Genomic DNA, 13,732 nt, shown 5'->3' with positions numbered 1-13,732 from the left:
GGTCTGCTTGGAATTCTCTGATATTTGAGCTGCTGACAAGGTAGTTCATTACAAAAACAACAAAAAAGCATGGTTTGCAAAAAAAAAAAAGAGTATCTTTTTGTTATTTCAACTGATACTCTTGGAAAAATAAGTTCTAAGGCAAATAAAACCTTCTGCAGAACTGTAGACAGTTATGGCTACAAGAACATTACTCATAATAAAACAATAAAAATGAATTTTTAATTGTAATAGCCTGAAAAGGTCAACTGACAGTTTTAGGGAAAAATAAATGAAAAAGCTACAAAACTGGCTGAATTTCTCAATATCAAAAAGTCATTACATTTATTTTTTCTTTTGAAATGTCAGAGAAACTTGTGCAGTTTCAGAAATTAAAGGAGACTTTCTGTGTTTTTTAAGAGATGATGCTAGTGAACGTTACTGAATAATCTTGAGAGTAAGCACAAACAAATCCAGCAATCTGGATATGAGATAGAGATACTAAATTCGATGTGAGGAAAGAGATAAGATCTAGATATCTGAGTAATAGTGCAGGAAGTTGCTAACTTTCATCCTTACATTACATGGGATAATTGGACAAAGTAAAACCATTATTTTCAAAAACAATCTGCAATTTTGGGTGCATATGTTTCACGTGATTCTGAATTAAGATAAAATTTTCAGAGTTAAAAGATCTACCTGATGTGAGTGCTTGAATAGTCTTGGAATTTGATCTTGCGTGTCTAAACTGTAGATCACAGACACTGTGGCATCAGAAGTAATAAAAAAAACCCAATGGTTTTTAACGTTTGACCCATGACTTTTCTTAGTGTTCTTAAACGTCCAGAATGCTCATGGCCATACTCCCACTGAGCTCATTGGCAATACTTGTTTTGACTTACATTCATACATCGACTTGTACGTGGCACAGAGACACGGTAGAATTTAATTTGTATTTTTATAGTATTTGGGAAAATAAGATTGCTTTCTCTAAATGTGTTTGTTGTGTATAAACTGAACATACACATACAAAAAAAAAGAAAAAAAAAAAAAGATGCACTTGATTTCATTCATCGTTAGTTTACGTTTTCCATTCTGTGATGGTGTCAGAGGTCCTTGGGACACCTGGTGTTCCTTTGATGATGATGGATTGGTGATACTATTCCCTGAAGAATAGCCCAGGGAATTCTTCATTATTTTCCTTTCTATCTTAGACATTTTATTAAGCATCAAGCTCTGTTTTCCAGTGCAGGCTTCCATTTGATTAAAAGCAAATGATTCTCTAAGTCAGGTTTGTCTGATTGGGAGCCATTTCCTATGGCCATGCAAGCAGGTCTGTCAAACTGTGACCCTTCCTCATCCCTGACATGTTTACGTTGGCAAGGTCACAAAGAGAGATGTAAATTGTTTGGTTTGAGTAAAAACAATCAGAACATTTAAATCACAAGCAGATCATAACCCAGTGACACGGCAATGGAAATATCTCAAAGTGCTGCCCGCATTTTTGAAATGAGATGCTGTTATAGTATTGATTTACGGGCAGTGATATTTTAACAAAAGAGAGGCTTCAAAATATCTGCATCTGGCTTTGGTTAGGGGATGTCTGGAGGCAGCTGGGACTAATCCAAGCCTCAGATACATCTACCCTAGTAAACTACCTGTGTCAAAAAACATCCTTTGGTACTCTGGCTGACTGGCATAGAACAGCCCATGTCCATACTGTTAAATTTTCTTGCTCTCTAAAGGGTGACTGTGTAAAGACTAGTTACTGAGAGAAGTTTCTGCCCTCTGCTAGGTCCTAGGGAAGTGCTAGATGTCCCAGACCAAAATTATGCTGTTCTGAAGAATACAGCAATACACACAGTCTGGGTCTGGTACCCATTGATGTTCCCTCATTCTGTTTAATTTATTAGGAAGGTAGCTATAGCCTTTTGTCACCTGGGCTGGACAGACCAGGGAAGGCTCATGGTGATTCAGAATTCCCTCGGGCTAAGGTGAAATGACACCAAATGATCAATTGAACATTTTATTCATGGCAGAAGCAGCCTGAACTTGGAGGGCGTTAACATGGAGTGGTGGGGTTTCTCACCACAGGAATTGGCATGGAACTACCTCAGTAAACCATGTAAACCGTGTAACCATATACATCAGTTCAGGGAATAAGGAGATCCCTCCCGTTGGGTCACGATGTTCAGAGCAGACCCCTTTGCTTTCTAGCCTCCTTCTCAAAGAAGAGCCTAGGAGCGGCTGGATCCACTCCTAGTCCCAGACTTGGTCAACAGTTTTATGTCTAAAGGGATGAGGTGTGAGGATTATGGAAAAGGAAAGAGAAAGAGAGATCAAGACAGAGAGAGAAAAGGGAAAAGAAAAGATAAATACTTCACTGGTGCAGCGTTGGTGCAATCAGTCTAAAGGTCCAGCTCCAATGGGCACGTGCCCCGTGGCTTCAGTTTGTGTCCTTTTATCATCCTTGCCGCTGCTTCGGGTGGGCACTCGAACTCATTAGGCTAATTAGGTGTCACGTACGGTTTGTGCTTTCAGGACCTTCGGGAAATGGGTCGGTGGGCTTGGGAGTCATTTGGGGAGTAACTTCTCGTTCCCTGCAGACATGACCATTGTTTGATCTTTGGCCACGCATGGTGAGCTGCCCTGCTCAGCGTATCAGAACAGCACATCAGAACATGGAGCTGCGCACCCACCCTCCGGCAGGGCCTCCCTGTCCTGTTGTAGATCTGTGCTGGTCTGTGCTGATAGGCTTTTTTCACCTGTGGTTCCTTGCTATGCAGTGTTCGTTGTTATGCAGAGTTCATCGTTATGCAGAACTTGCCCCACCACAATGTTTGAGACACTGACTTTCAGTCTCTCACACCTTTGAGTGTTTCTCACTGTGTCCAACAAGTACCGTGTCCACTTCCCTTGGTCCAGATTCATTACAGCTAATAGGCACTTAACTGAGTGATTTAATGTAAGGCAGGAGTTGAGGTGGCTCCATTTTCCCCCAAGGAGAGAGACGGAGTCCATCATATATAAGATAGATAGTCAACACTGCTTTCTTGGTGATAGCTGTCTCTTTCTAGAATACATGGGAGATTTAGAATGACAACTCCCTGATGTGGGTACCTCTGGCCAGTGCCTGCAGTTAGCTGGGATGAATCTGGGGCTCTGTGTTTCCTTTCTTTCCCATGGAAGTTGGGAAATATGAAGAAACTCAGTGAAGTTTGATGCTCAGGAAATCATGGTCCAGTATATTTTAAGTGCTCAAAAATAGTTCAAGCAGGTGTGCTCAGTAGAAGTATTCACCATTCAACATTTCTACTATCAGACTCAATTTTAAAGTATACATTTTTAATCTAAAAATAAGACACAAATCCAGACTGGAAGCAAGATCAATCTAGCCTCAGACAGGCAAAAAAAATTGAGTGTTCATACAAACTGCTGACTTATTAACTGGAGTTTACTATCAACATTGCATGAAATATATAGGAAAAGCTGAAAGCCAAGTAAGATTTACCTTTACATGACTCTTGCTACAGTTGCACTATCTCTAGTAAGTCTCCAGATTTGTATTAAAGGCTACCTCCAGCTGACCCACTTTAAGGTGGATAACCCAGCAGTTTAGTGCAATTAGAAATGCCTAGCCATTCTTTGCATGTCATCAGCAATAGAAAATGGTATACCTTCACTTCACTAGCCCATAAAGCTCAGGAATTTCTTAATGCCACAGTTCACATTTGGGCAAATAAGTTTTGTCCTGTACTCTGAATGAAAAAACAAAGGAGCATGACTGTAACAGCACAAAGCTGAATCAAAGCTAACAATAACCTCTTGACTTTTGGTTTACTTTTCCTTGTTTTAGCAATCATTTTGGTTGTTCTAGTTCAAGTGGCCCGTGTGTTTTAGGACCAAAAAGTGATGGAGAGAAGAGAGATCTGTCTGATAGTCTGACAGGAAAATACTGATAATAATAATACCAATACAATCACTGCTCATTCTGGAGTCCACTGCTTTCATCTTCTAGGTGGGTGAAGAGACACAAGGCACGGCTAAGTGCCTTTTCCAATGAGAAAAGTGTCTGGACTGTCAGAACCCCCTGTTAGCTGTAGGGAGGGAAGAAGATTAAATCTCTTCAGTCCTCTGCTCCCAAAATGACGCTGATTTACAGAAGAGGGCAGGCAGGAGCAGAACTAAGTGATGCCTGATACTTTGCCTTGGAGGAGAGAAGTGGGGAGTAGGAGTGGGGCAAGCACTGGAGTAGCCTGGTCCTATTTTAGTGCTCTGTAGACATGCTGCATGATGGCTTATCCTTTTCTTGTCCACCTGCCTGGCATCCAGGAGTCAGAAGACAGACAGTGGGAAAACACAAGACTGCTTTAAGCAGGAAGGTATTTTGAAACTGAAGGAAAAATCGTAGTATTGAGATTTTAATTCATTTTCTGATCTTAGAAATATACAGCACCCTTCTATATTCAGAAGGTCCCTTTTATTACAAAAAGAAAAGAGAAAAAATAGTTCTAGGAATTAGGGCTTCAGGAAATACAAGATATTTTGAGACTGGAAGTTAATCACTGCAGTTGTTAAGTTTGCATCCACATTGCAGGTTTGTTACCTATACTGTACGAGGAAAAACACCCACAGTTCAGCCACATCCACTAAGGCAGATAGATACAAAGCCCATGAACTTGTACCTCTTTCTGATTTGTGGAGGCAAAGACCCTGGTTCTTCTGCAATGAAATCTGGGGATGAAGTCTCTAGCACCCATTAATCCTCCTACTGAATTTGAAGTCTTAGGTTTTAGACCTCAGTTTTCTTCAGTGAGCAATCAAACAGAATATCCCTCCATAAAACCCTGCTGACATGGCTTTGAGTCTTTTGAACCCTCCAAACTGAGATTCTCCATTCACAGTATCCTTTTGCAACTTTCTTTAGGGGTTTTGGCAAATCGCTTCCTCTAATAATAAGTCAAGATGAAAACTCCAAGCGTCAAGTCTGGTTATTGTGAAATTATTGGTACAAACACAAGGTTTAAACTATTACTATTACCACTGGCTAGAAGAGAAATTGTTATTAGAGGGAATCCAGCACTACCCGTACTTTCCAAACACATTGTGTGTAGAGATAATTTCCATTTCATTTCAATATCAAATCCAGTACTGTCCCTCTTTTATCTCTTTAGAGAGTTTGGAAAAAATAATTTCTTCTCACAGCCTTTCTTTCTCTCTCTTCCACCTGGGACCTTCTCTGTGCCAGAACTTTTCTCATGCTTGAAACAAACTCTCCTTTCCTCTGGCTGACACATTGCTTTAAACCTCCCTGACACTTGCTTTGCATCTAGCTTTCCCATGCCATTTGCTTTCGGTAGATGATTTGCTGCCAGAAGGACTAGGGTTCTGGGCCATCCACTAAAATAACAAAACAAAAGAAAACAAAACAAAACCAAAATTACAATTTACAAATAGCTGAACTTTTATTCCAGCTTCATTCATTGTCCCCATCTGTTAATTTAAGAGGAGAGCGCTCTGAGAGAACAGGGATCCCTGTAGGGACAGCTGTTTCCACAGCCCTGACAACCTCAGGAGGTTACTAAAGGAAACATCCCCAAAAGATATTTAGTGAGCTGTCTGCTGCAAACAGCTGATGAAACTTCTCATTCCTAGGGTCCTCACTTCTTCTGGGCCTGATCCTTTACTGTGGACTGCAGTGAAATAAGGGTTAGATTGTTTTGTATTTACCCAGACGCCTACAGAGGCCACTTGGCCCACTCAAAGCACACCCCACACAAAGGGCTGAGACAGCTGGGAGCTTCACCCCAAGTATGTTCCCTTTCCTGGAGTCCAAAAGGGTACACATTATCCTAAAAAACCAAACCAAAACAAAACAGAGAGGGAAAGACTGAAAATGATAACAATATGCAAGCAATTCCATCTTTGATTCGCTCATCAAGCCAACATAATAATAATCATTAAAAAGATTGCCTGGATAGTTTTTTTGTTTGGTTCCCCCGCCCTCCCCGATAAAGGTACATTCATTGTGTCTTGAGATGTCACTGCCAAATGCAAAATATCAAATCCTGTCTATGAAAAATCAGCCATCACAGAAGCATCAACACTTTAATTTTTGTTTTCATTGGTTTCCCCAATTAATGTTAGTTGGCAGAATTTAGGTTAAATTTGCAAATATTTTCCTTCAACTCAGTCCTGGTGGTTTGGGTTTTTTTGCCAAATAACATACCCAGCTATGCCCTTTTGCCTGTCTCTGAGAAGGAGGAACATGACTTTCACTTCCATCATACAGCCAAGAGGCTGATAGAAGGGTTGACCTGCCACAGCCCAGGAAAACCGAAAAGTTGTACCTCATGGCCTCAGGGATGTACCAAATGAAACTTGTTTAGATAGATGAACCTGGGTGACCTTTAAAATAGCAGTGGAGGCTGGCCAGCCACTGTGGTTTTAACTCAGCTCCTCAGCTGTGCTGGACGCAGGTTAAACTGGCTTCCCTCTTGCTGTTGCTCTGGGGCTAAGAATCTCCTGGTTTTAAAACTACCTTGGGTGCTGCATGAGCAACTTTTCTCTTTCAGTACATTACTGACATCCCTGGAAAAAGCCTCTGGGCAGAGACTACACCTTCCTATGTGCCAGCAAAAGGCCACACTCATCTATCTTGCACTGCTCTATTTGAGGACTAATTCTGGTTTCGGAACATTTTGTTGTTCTTTGATTTCATTCTTGATTGCAAAGCATACTTACACGAAGCCACATCTTAGTGTCTGGACTGTTTATCCACTCTCCTGAAGTCCTAATTGCTTGTTAGTCACCTCCTAATTTATTGCTGTGGAATAGTGATTAGGAAGGCTCAGAGAGAGGATTATGACTTCAGGTGGGATGTACGCTGGAAAGCCTGAGTAATATTAGGCGTTCAGGTAATTCGCTCTCTTGATAAACAGGAGTTAGGTCAGGGCCAGCCTAGAGGAAGGTGTGATGGGGTGAAGGACCTTCCACTGATTATGTGACTGCATGAGCTGACTGGCAGCTCCAGGAACAAAATAGGCCCTTCAGTGACATCCTGTCTGTGTGGACAACTGCAACATCTCTTTCAAACTTTTTTAATAAAACACTGCCTGTACCACAATGTTTGCCTGTGGCCCTTGTCCAAGGCATAAAAAGGAAGGAATATCCCCTGTTCCCCATGGAGTTGGGGATTTCTGTGTTAAGTTACCAAGACAGGAGGGAAAGAAAACTGCCACTGACACCATTACAGGGAGAGATGCCATTTCAACCACCGAGACAGCTTGAACTGTTTGTCCTCTGCAAACAGAGGAGCTCCAGGCTGGAATGAAGGACTGTGTAGATATGGCAGGCACTGATGCTTGCAGAGAGCTCTGCCTTGGTGAGCTGTTCACCCTTCCTACTGCATCCCCATGGCTGAGCTGGGGGCAGCAGGCAGGTGCCACAAGAAGCAGGAGTTTGGTACTGTCTCCACACAGCTGTGAGCAACGCCTTAAGTGGTCTGTATCACCGTGCAGGCTGTCCGTGCCCAGGCCGCGGGGCTGCAGGGCGGCCTCCGTGAGGAGAGGCCGGGGCTGCCCCGTGCCGGACACAGCCGGTTCCAGCCGGTCCCAGCCGGCTCCAACGGCCCCACCGCAGGACACAGCTGAGCCCCTCAGCCAAGCTGGGGGAAAACAGGTTCCAGAAAGGGCCGAAGGCGGCACAGGCAGAGGAGGAGGAGGAAGCCGAGGAGGGAGCAGCAGCAGCAGCAGCAGCAGCAGCAGCAGCAGGAGGAGGAGGAGGAGGGCGGGAGGCGGCGCAGGCCCGCAGCAGGGATCCCCTGCAGCCCTGGAGAGACCCCGCTGGAGCAGAGACCCACCCTGCAGCCCGGGGAGGGCCCCACGCCGCAGCAGGGGGATCTTTCCTGCAGGAGCTGCGGCCGTGGAGAGCCCGGGCGGGAGCAGGTTGTCCCTGAAGGACTGCAGCCCGGGGAAGGGCCCGCGCTGGAGCAGGGAGACGTGTGAGGAGGGAGGAGCGGCCGAGAGGGGCTGGGGGGGACGGACCGCAACCCCCGTCCCCAGCCCCTGAGCCCTTGTGGGGGGAGAGGAGTTGGAAGTGAAGGGATGAAAGTGGGCCTGGGGAAAGGGAGAGTGGTAGGAAGGTGTCATTTTAATGTTTGTCTTTGTTTGTCATTACCTGAATCTATTTTAAATGGCAATGAATTGAATTAATTTTCCCCAAGTTGAGACTGGTTTGCCCATGATGGTAGCTGGTAGGAAATCTCCATCTTTATCTTAACCCATGAGCTTTTTCATCTTATTTTCTCCCCTGTCATCCTTAGGAGGGGGAGTAGCTGGGTGGCATCTGGCTGCTGGCCAAGGTCAACCCATCACAGTTGCAGCCTCTGTCTTGTAACATGAAGTTAACTGTGATTTGACATAAGAGACTTGTTCAGTACAAGCTTTTGTTCAGCTCTTAGCCAGCTATCCTAAATTCATAGTATAGCCATTATGGTGTATAGGGATGACCATGGCAAAAAAAAAAAAAATTATATATTTTATTAGATTAACTAGTAAAACTGGAAAAACAAACAAACAAAAGAACCCAGATAAGTTTGTGGGTATACCAACCTTTCTTCAGGTCAAGGATCTGTGTGTCTATAAGGCTGTTCTCTTTTTCTAACAGAATCTAATGCTCGAGTAAAAGAAAATCAAGATCTTCTAAAAAGCCTGACTCACTGTCTGAGATCGACATCTTGCCTCCTCCTTACTTGTTGGAGACAATTAACTGTCTTTGGTGAATGACCCAGGCAATCTTAAGAGTGAAGTATTATAGCAGGGATTAATTGTTTTTTTAATTATTTTTTTTCTATCACTTCAGAGGAAAGTTAGACAAACTTAAAAAGGATATTTAGCTTTTAGTTGGCTGAAGTTAGGTGTGATGTATCCTACCCTTAGCTCCTGCCATAATCAATAAGGATAACAAGGTAGACATTTTGGCTGGGATAGAGGGCAATACTTACACCATCTGGCTATTTTAGATACAACGCAGGGGACCAGTATGAGATATTACATATAGCCAGTACACAGGTGCCTACAAGGGGCACTTTCAAAGCCCTAAGTTTGCTACCAGCTACATACGGGGATCCACAGAAATATGCCCCATGGGTATCAGCACTCCTGGAAGAAGTGGCCCGCTCCAGTGCACAGGGCCTTGACGCTGCATCTGGTTTTAAAAGGGGACCTTCCTGCAGGACTCTGGAGTCTCTAAGTGCCTTGAAGATGTCTGGATGGTTTGCAAAAAATATCCATCCAGGTAAGCTGTTAAATCTCACAGAAGGTGAAGGGGAAACTCATTTGAATTCTATAATAGCTCTCCCTTGACACCTCTTTATCTTTAGAGGTCTAGATACCACTGTAAATCTTGTCTGATAGGCTTACAACCATACAGGGAGCTAGGTGTGATAGTGCTTCACCAGCAGCTAAAAATAGAGTGCATCTTTATTTTCTCAGCCTTCTCTGAATTGCTATTTATCTCATCCATTTGAATTTGAAGAGAAAACTGCCATTTGCCTTGTCCTTATACTGGTTTAGCACAAAAACAGTCCCTGAAAGTTGATGCCTCCATAGCAAAAGGCAGCCTGAGCCTTGGCAGTCCCAGCAGACTGAAAGTGTGTCTGTTTCCTGCATCCAGTGGCACAGAGGAAAGTAACAGGGATACCGGGCTCCCAGGCTGAATGAGCAGATGCCCATTTACAGCTGAGAAAATGCAGGATAAATGGGCATACATGCTGTTGCCAACAGCCATTGCTTTGTTCCTAGTATGTGAATGTGCCAAGCCTATCAACAGCACCATCGAGAAGTTAATTCATGGCTACAGACAACAGATGTTGAGGCATCCTCCACTCCCCTGAAACCTGTTTATTTCTCACCAAAGGTAAAGCCTGTGCTGTGCAAAGAGTGAGACTCCTAAGAGAGAAGCTCTCAGCAGGCATGGTTTAAGCGAAAGCTCCTGGTTCAGAGAGCGCTCAGCTCCTGCGAACGCAGTATGGTTTCCCTAGGCCTTCCTATGGTTTTTGGTTTTTTTTTGGCATGGGCATCATTTTAGCACCTGCCTGCTCAGAATCAGAAGGTGTTTTGGTAGACTCTGATGAATATAGCTTCATGACAACCCACCAAGCTAAGCAGCAGTCCATTTTGCAAAGGCAGAAGCAGAGGTGGGGAGCAGAAGCACAAGGAAAGACATGGTCACCTCCAGGAAGAGCACATGCAGTCTTTGCAACCACCACGTGACGCAAAGGAGGGAGACATACATCCTAGCAGTGACCACTTTTAGCTTGGTCTCCATTTCTGAATCGCTAAGGTGGGGAGAATGACCTCTTCATCTGGGCAAGATTGTTCCAGGTCCTTTGTGGCAGACAGAAGTTGAAACCTGCACTTTTTCCCTCGTACACACAGATTTGTACTTTCTCATAGGTTCCCGCCTCCAGATTCCTCCTCCATGAACGCTGTGGTTTAAGCCCAGCTGGTAACAAAGTACCACGAAGCCGCTTGCTCACTCCTCCCCCCCTCCTTCTCAGAGGAGCCACCCCTGCAGCCCCCTCCCTGCTACCGAAACCCCACCACACAAACCCAAAACAATGAGGAAACCACCACGCTGCAGACTGCAGCTCAGCGCAGCACAAGGGAAACACCGAGAGGAGCTTGTCCTCTGCCTGCGCTGCCAAAAGCACATCCCAGCTGAAGGCATGTGGCTGTGTGTGCCGCCACCTCACCCTTGACAGCTTGTGGACATTTTCTATTTTTGGCCACATGCTCCAGCTGTTCCCCTTCCAGCTCCACTGCACCTTTAACCCAGTACTGAGCTAAAGGATAGGAAAGGATTAGCAAGGTCTGCTGACCATGAGGGCTGTGCTTTGATACCTGCAGTTACTTTTAAAAGGTAAGTGCTCGGTGAACTGCTTGTGCATCTCTTTCTAACAGTAATTTTCTTAGTCCTTGTTTCTCCTCAGTTTAAATAGCTTGGATTTGATCTTTTCCCTTCAGCGTTTCTCCTCTGTGTGCCAGCACGGAGTTCACAGCTTCTGTTTGTGCCACTATGGTCTATCAATGTAGGAAAGCGGGACCTGTAGGTAGGCCTTTGCTCACATATAAATGCATCTGACCATTGTTTTATGAAATTCACCTACATTTGTTCTTTAAAAAATGTCAATAAATACCAATACCTAATTAATTTTTAATTCCTGAGTTGGTACCTTCCTAGCACCCAATTACTGATCCTGGGTGAGTTTCTTCAGATCCAGAGCCATGAGTTTCATTTATTTGTACATTTATTCACTTATTTATGAATCAGAGAACAGAGCAGATGAGCACTATGTCCTGCCCCCAGCTGGCAGAAAGCAGCTGAAATCAGTTCAGTTAATTGCTAAACAAAATGGCTGAAGGCCAAGCTGGGTGAACTTCTGTGAGTGCTCAGTAGGGTAATGTTGCTTTGTCCCATTCAGTTTTCTATTTCAGTTTTATATTAAAGCAGCCAAAGTTTTTGGGATTAGTGGAGAAGAAGTGGGAGGTTAAAAGATATTGACTGTTACAGTGTTTTTCAGAATCACTGTGCTTCTGCACTTCAGCTGGGCTTTTCCCTGACCTGACTTTGGAACTAATTAGGAACTAGTCAGAAACAGCTATTATGACTGGTTTTACTGTAAATACTTGTATCCTCAGGCCTAGAGAGCTCTGTTGCTGTCTGGAGGTGCGGGGAACCAGGTAAGTGTAGAAGCATTATCTGAAAATCAGCTAAATCTGTAGTCCCTGATGCTTGACCTACGGTGCAGGGAGAGGCTAGTTGTTCATTTTCCTTTGGTCAAAAAGAAAAGAACTTTTAATGTCAAGGCTGATTAGGCAGCTGTGAGTAATTGAAGGAAGTGCTATTGTGTTTAAGATCCTGGGAAAGTAAATATGAAAAAAAAGGCGGGGGGGGGGGGAATCATCCTCAGCTGTAAGGAAGACAGGTTATTCATGTTGGAGTTTGGTAAATGGTCCTAGATAAATGCCAGGGAGGTACCAGCTGCTTTTCTCATTACATCCTGGTGGGGAGGCTGGGGAGTGATGAAGTGGCCAGGGGGGCCAAGTACAAGAGAGGATCTTTCCTGACTATAACACAGAAGAAGCCTGCACAGATGGGTTCACAGACATACTCTTTAATCCCAAGTGTGGCAACAGATCTGGATCTCCCCTCAATAATACGCTAAGGTTCCTTGCCTGCTCTTTATTAATGCTTGTTGTTGGGGTCCCAGCTGCATTTCCCGATTACTAAAAACTGTTTTGTCCTAAGAGGATTCTCTCTGTTCATAAATTCAGAAATTTCCTTCATTTGTATCTCATAGCCTAGAAAATCCATTAATTATATGCATCTGTACATTTGAATGCTCTTTCTAGGAGTCATGGCCACTGAATACTTTGTCAAACTCTTCTGGAAGAATTGCCACCCTTGAGCTCTACTTTGTGGGGAGAAAGAGAAGATAGCAAAATTAAATTGTAACTCCTATGCCCCATGTGAGCAACAACTGTTTGATACATTAGTAATTCAGGGATGCAGGGATATTAGAAACTGCAAAACTTTCCCATGAAACTTTTTTGAGGGTAGCTGTTGGTATGGTATACTTTTTCCTTATAAAATCTAGTCTGTAGGTAAGGTAATGCAAAATGGAGTCATTGCCTACCTCTCTTGTAAATTCCTTTTTTCCTTATAGGGAATCAAGCGTATGTTTGTGTGTGTGTGGGCAAAGCACACAAAATATTGATTGACATCAATATTTTTTACAATACCTGCTCTTCATTAAGCTGTTATTACTCGTAGCAGATAGCTATTCATACAACATGTTCAGTTAATCATTCAGTCAGCTCACTCACACACAGTTACCCAGTTGGAGCTGTAGCTAGGAAAACAACCCCAGCTGCTTACTCAGAAGTAGTTAGCTTCTCTGTAAGTGTTCAAGTCCCTCAGAAGGTCCTTTGCTTCACCAAGTATACGTATACTGCTGTAGTCTTCATGTGCATATGGCTGCCACCCCCTCTTGGATGTGGTCTGAATTACACAACCTGTGGTTGATAGTAGTGTATGCTCATGTCCTTGTACAGATTCAGCAGATTTTTGGTGCCGTGAGTTCATCAGCTCTTGCAAATTCAACAAAAGATTCCTAGTTTCCAGAGCCTGTCGTTCCATCACAAACTTTCATACAAAAGTCTTCTGAGTTGTATTGGTTTTGTGTCGCAAGTTTTTGGTAGCGGGGGGGGGGGGTTGGGGGGGGGGGGTTACAGGGGTGGCTTCTGTGAGAATCTGCTGGAAGCTTCCCCTGTGTCCGAAAGAGCCAATACCAGCCGGCTCTAAGATGGACCAGCCTCCAGCCAAGGCCGAGCCAATCAGCAATAGTGGTAATGCCTCTGTGATAACATTTTTAAGACTGAAAAAAAGTTGGGACAGATGGAAACGGCAGCCAGAGAGAGGAGTGAGAACATGTAAGAGAAACAACCCTGTGGACACCAAGGTCAGTGCAGAAGGAGGGGGAGGAGATGCTCCAGGCGCCGGAGCAGAGATTCCCCTGCAGCCCGTGGGGAAGACCATGGTGAGGCAGGCTGTCCTCCTGCAGCCCAGGGAGGTCCACGGGGGAGCAGATCTCCACCTGCAGCCCGGGGAGAACCCCACGCTGGAGCAGGTGGGTACCCGAAGGAGGCTGTGACCCTGTGGGAAGCCCACGCTGGAGCAGGCTCTTGAC

At 44.3% G+C, this 13,732-nt stretch overlaps 1 long non-coding RNA gene across 3 annotated transcripts; it reads left to right on the top strand.

Annotated features, from left to right (window-relative positions):
- The first annotated feature begins 10,696 nt into the window (after positions 1–10,696).
- Positions 10,697–13,224, top strand: LOC115340810. Of its 3 annotated transcripts, none has more exons than XR_003923188.1 (4): positions 10,697–10,902; positions 11,007–11,092; positions 11,682–11,723; positions 13,098–13,224. It is a non-coding gene; the product is annotated as an uncharacterized LOC115340810 (long non-coding RNA). The 3 variants fall into 3 exon arrangements; XR_003923187.1 differs by having other exon boundaries at positions 12,396–13,224; XR_003923186.1 differs by having other exon boundaries at positions 11,682–13,224.
- The last annotated feature ends 508 nt before the right edge of the window (positions 13,225–13,732 follow it).

This window comes from Aquila chrysaetos, chromosome 4, assembly GCF_900496995.4.
Source record: "Aquila chrysaetos chrysaetos chromosome 4, bAquChr1.4, whole genome shotgun sequence".
NCBI classification, from domain to species: Eukaryota; Metazoa; Chordata; class Aves; order Accipitriformes; family Accipitridae; genus Aquila; species Aquila chrysaetos.
This window is presented reverse-complemented; position numbering and strand designations above follow the sequence as displayed.